Raw genomic sequence first — 6,005 nt, 5'->3', positions numbered from 1 at the left:
TTTGTTGGTAAAAGCAATACATTATACTCAAACGATATCAAAACGACTGCAAAATTGATCTGGCACCGTTCGGCCAACCCAAGACTTTGGCAAAGCTTGATACCGGTTAAGATTATTATAAATTTAATAGGCCCGGATAGGCTTATAAATGTACATAGGACATGTTGAGAAGTTTTCCCAAAGGTGAAAATTTAAAGGCAAGGCGCCACTGCGACGGAATTAGGATGTCAAAATGTGCGTGGCGTAACTGACTTCTGACGCAAAGTAATTACAAACTATATTATGTTATCGCGGAATATTAAAGCGATGACAGCCATGAACGGGCAATGAATAGATGGCGAAGGTTAAAACGTACGAGACAAAGAACAAAAATATTGTTCTTCTAAAACCCACAAGACGACGTACACAGACCAAGTGTCTGAATACGCGAAAGACGTTTGTGAAAGCATTACAGTTTGCTTCGTAACGATTACCCATTCTTAATTAGGATATCTTATCTGACATGTGTTTAACACCTGACAAAATAACAGGACGCAAAGTCGAACTAAGAAGCCAATCACAAGTTCAAAACAGGATGGTAGCGGTTTTGCGGTTTCTTACGATTGGCCTGTTTTGTGGGAATACGGTTCGAACACATCTGAAAATAAACACTAATCTAGGCTGCAAATACAGTCGTCAGAAATGCCACATAACACTGTACGTTGGCTTTGGAAAGTGAAAAGATATTCTTGTCGCTGATTGTGTACTTATAGCTGAGAATTTCGTTCTTTTTGACGACCGACGAACGCAAAATTATAGACGACTTGTTGTTCCTTACAAAAGCATATAGATTCTCACACTTGCAGAAAATCTCTCTCAATCAACATCTTTTGATTGAGAAAGTTCCAGTTGTTCAAGTTATTCATACTGTTGCATACTGCCAAAAAGAATGTAAAAAAGTCATAAAATCGACGAAGCAATAAGAACGGAGAGCTTGTTTATAGAAATCACTTTTTACGATGTGGAAACATTACACTCACTTGACCCCGTGTAGCAAAGCGAGATAGACTGCTTGGTGATTACAAAATTTAGTTTAATTATTCTTTGAACCGTCTCAATAGTTTAACAAAATATGACCACTGTCAACAAACTGCAAAAAACTTCGCAAACCTTCCAAGCCACGAACGAAGCTAAGACTATACCTAAGACCAGCGTTAATGTCAGGTTATGCAATGACCGAAAAAATGTCGGTCTTAGGAGTACAAATACTTATACACAACTCAAACGTATAGCTGGAATCTTTCTAAAGTGGCAGGTATAAGCTACAAACGGGGAACACAAAATGCATTCAAGCGCACCTTACATCCACTTTGGATGAGAGGCTTGACGGGAAGGACAAGTGATATAGGATTTTTATTCCAGGCGGCAGATTTTTTATGCTATGCTTTATAAATTCGAGACGGAGGACTGTTTAGATAAACCAATGTCTTCGTTCACATTCCAATATATGATGTTTTCTTTTGCGGCCTATTAAAACGGCCATCAAAGTTGATTAAGGTCGACAGTTAAGTGCCATAATCCCCAAAACAAGCGCGCCAATTGATATGGAGTTGCTGCTGGAGTAGGTGCTTAGGCTCAGCCGAAACGAAGTTGTAAGCGGCCTTGCCACGAGCATAAACGATCCTAGGACCGTTGAAGGGTTTTCTAAGGGTGCTCGTTACTTATTTGAGGCTGTTGAGCCCAGACAAACGGCGCCAGAGGTGTCAGAACCGCAAGCAATCAAGTTTTAGGCTTCTACAAGGTGATGGATCACCAACAATCCGATTTGAATCTTTTAATTAATTAGTTGACTTTAAAGTGAGAATGGTCATTACATTAACTTTCCCAAATTACTACAGATGTCCACCGCGCTAACGAGCCGATGTAGAACAGTTTATTATCGTAAAAAGAACAATTCGTGTAATTCGATATTTGAGCAACAAAATCCTGTGTACAGTATACGTCATGGTTGTACTTGACATGTTTGCTGTGACCGCTACAGAAAATCCTTCGTTTTGACAACAATCTCACGGAGTCTTTGACAGCGCACTAGTTCTCACACTGGTTTGCTTATTTGCATTTCACTTGCAGTAATTTTGTCCAAAGACGTATTGCTGCCGTTTTACTTTGTTCCTCCCCCGGGTAAAAATCATAGCATAGTTTTACAAATAACTGGCAAGAAATAGACATAACAAATTAGAATATTATTTATGCGTTTATTGAAAGGTTTCTATGATATAAAAGAGATTGAAATTCAAGCGATATATCACAGAAAAGGGCGGTGGTGTAAAAAGTGCGCCAAGTTTGCCACGATCGAGGCTCGTCTCTCTTTTTGGCCGTCTCCTTGGCGCCACTTCGAAACTCTCGGGACCAAAAATTAGTGCTAAGGTAAACCAACAAGATATACAATAGATGGTTGTCCTCGGCATGCTGGTCGACTTATAACCGTTTTTACACCTCACCGATTGTAATAGATGTAACCGTATGTAATAGATTGTATAGGCGATAACGACGATTACGTCGCTACATGGAAAGCTAACAATCTCACTTAAATTTGGTGCCACTCAAGTACTTGGTGTATAACATCTTGTTTAGGAGGGTGATTGAGATAAAAGAGCGCTATTTTAAGGCGATAAACCAGCTTGGCCCTCTGGACTTCGACAGACAAACTCACGCACTTGCGAGCAGAAACGTTACCTTATTATAGCTTGATATTTAAGACATGTTCATTAGTATTGTGATATTTTGAGAATACAGAATGAGCAAAAAACTTTATTCTCTTTTAATGGGATAAGCTTGACGCCGTAAACAATTATTTTGACAAACTGTGACGTTTGGTTTATCCTAACTAACGCTTTAAGAATTACGGCAACAAATTGCTGGCGCCGCCTTTCACTGAGCGATAAAACGGCGCCATAACCACTACAAGGGGCCGTTAATTAAGAAGTCTAAGATTATATTAAAGACAAAAGTTACAGTTTGATAAAACCCTCCATCGGGACCTAAATGGGAATAGATGGACCAAGTTGGTTATGACATCACAAACGTTAAGCTTAATACTCCACTAGTGACATCATAAGCTAGCGAGGAAAAAGCGAATGGCTGTTCAGTTTATTAAGAGGTTTCGGCTTGGCGCCGGCCGGTCTCGTTAGAAGCACTTAGAACGTGACAAGGACCATTCTGACATCCTCGCATTAAAGCCTAACAAAAACAGAAGGTGTGAAAGAGTTGTACACCAACGTTGTTTCACCCCGTAATTACTTTTAACACATTGGCGACGCGAAAGCCGAAACAAAAATAAACGTGACCGATGAAACTCGAACATTCGTTTCTGTTTATACTGCAGTCGTATTTTCAGTTTTGAAATTGTACTGTATTCAACACCCGTTTTTGAATCGGTGCTAAAGCTTGTCCTGATGCGTAAAAACTAATGAAGACTCGTACACAATTATTTCTAGGCATCGTCATTGCAAAAATAATAAAAGATACGGTTCTCTAAAATAATAAAAAGCTTACTGCGTATAGAGAATTTAACTCATATAACCAATTAAAATTACGACAAGTTGTCGGCGATTCGTGATTCTGTTTTGCATTTGGCTTAGCTTGCGTAGCGTCTCGGTAACATCACAACGGGAACTGGAATTAGCGTCGGCATTCTAAAAATCTTAACATGTTGTAATCGGGTACGTTAACGCGTGTCTTGGCGCTCCTTATTTACTGAACGCTGAAAGACGAACGAAGAGAAAACGCCGAATAACACGGCTTTTCTCTGTATGACTTTCGAGTAAAACATCAAAGACTCAGCCATTTCACACTCCTTTTAAAGCAAAATAGTTTTCGAGCTGGTGAATTTAAAGTTGTTAAAGTTATGGCGAATGATACTTTCGATTTTGACATAGCCCTTGTTTTTAAGACTTAGTAGCTTTTTCGTACGTTGACTATTCGTGGATACTACAGCGCTGTTGTTCGAAGTTCTTTAATTTATTCATTTTGCCATGGCTGAAAATGATTGAATACAAATATTTATTTCTTCATATGAAATTCGAAATTCATCATTCAGTGGATTGGCTTGTTCAATTTAATTCTCGTCATTGGCGTGGTGGTGAGGAAAATCAGTGCTATGGTTGATAGTGCCACGTAGTGTAACGTAGTGCCAGCAGTAAACGAGATATGGGACAAATGCGAATGACTCGAAGACCAAAAACGTGCGTGGAAATGATGATGGTATTAACTTGCTGCTGACAACAAGCAAGGCCGCTTAACCCGAAGTCCATCAATATTGGGACCGAACTCAGCAGCTAGCAGGCAGAACTTTGCAGATTGCTCTTGCTCGCGTTTTCTCTGCGTTCGCCTTTACTTAAAACAAGGTATATTGAAATTTGTTTTGCTCAGGGATATTTTTAGTTTCGTTCCGGCTCGTACAATTGCTGGAAGACAAATGTTGATATTTTAATGAAAACGACTGCCCCATAACACTGTGCCGCCCACTAGTGATTAAGGTAGGATAAGCTTTGTGCTTACGTATAAGCAAATAGGAGAGATTAATGAAACTTCAAAAAGAATTTAACAAGAAACATTTACAGCAGTTGTCCTATATTTAAACAACGTGATAAATGTTGATCAGTTTTTGTCGATTTAGCTCCAGATTTTCATTGATGTCTTTCTCCTGAATAAAAAAAATCTTCTTCCAACGTGGCTCTTTGGTAATGTTTATGATGGAATTTCAAAAAAGTTCTTTGAAGATTGAAAGTTATTATAGGGACATAATAAGGTCGATATTTTGCACTTTAGTCATGAAATTACACCATGATTCCGGAAAATTGTCCGTAATCGTACCACAATTTCAATTGGCGGTAATTACGTAAGGAAAATTTTCGGTAGCGATGAGACGATCTGGTTAATTTCCACGTAGTTCAGGCAATTCAGCGAATTCAAGTGTCTGACAATCACTTGGTTCGGTGAGATGTGGAGACATGTTTATGTGATGGCTGCTGCGAGTAACTTCTTAGCTGTGTTGAAATGCGGTTCGACATGGTCTAAGACTCTAAGGTAAAAGTTCGTTTTGTTTGTACCATGTTCGAAAATTGCACATAATTTATAAATTTTGTCATAAAACTTTTTCTTTCGTTCTGCAAACAAAGTAACTTTGAAGAAATATAAAACCGTTTTTATAGGAAAAAAACGATTTGGTTTCCTATGCAGGAAGTAGGAAGCACAGAAAATACTATAATATCATTTTCGCAGCCTTCTAACCGCACACTTATGCACCTATCATGTCACGTTTGGAGTATATTTTCAAACATAATTTCTCATAGTCTGACAATGAAGGCGCCTCAGCCACTCAAAAAAAGCGTGTTTCTCGCCCGACAACGCCTCAATCCTCTTTGTCAGATCAATAGTTAATACTTAACACTCCCGGCCGACAAGTGGAAACAACCGAAGAGGTATGTTTATGCTGGTAATATAAATGTGTTTACATGACATGAACCGTCGATAAAGTTTGAATTCTTTCAGTATAAACGTCGCGTAATGCTCTGGGGCACAATATAATTGGTAGTCTCCACGTTATAATTTTGAAACTTTTTTGATCTGGAAACAAATTAAGATGTTAAAAACGGACCCGGGAGCCCAAATTGACAACTGTTAAGAAGATGCTCGCGCCTGAAATTAATGAAAAACCGTCATAAGTTTTAGCGTATGGTGTGAAATGGCAGGACATATTTAACCACGTTTAACTTAATCGTCACGACCCACTTGACAAGGCAGTAAATTAAACGAATTTCAGAAGCTTTTCTGCAGACCTAACCCGAAATGCGGTCTGCCTCGTGGTTTTATAATTCAAGAAGTTTTGCCATGCGCTGACAACTATGTAACCGATTATGGAAAAAGTTGGACACGCGCGGTAGGTTACATTCCGACAAAGCTGGCCAAAAATAGCACTGTGTTAATGAGCTGAGAAACCTTGATTTCTGTTGCATTAATGAAAC

This window comes from Clavelina lepadiformis, chromosome 2 (assembly GCF_947623445.1).
Source record: "Clavelina lepadiformis chromosome 2, kaClaLepa1.1, whole genome shotgun sequence".
NCBI classification, from domain to species: Eukaryota; Metazoa; Chordata; class Ascidiacea; order Aplousobranchia; family Clavelinidae; genus Clavelina; species Clavelina lepadiformis.
The sequence above is the reverse complement of the archived record's forward strand: the minus strand, read 5'-3'. Positions refer to the sequence as shown.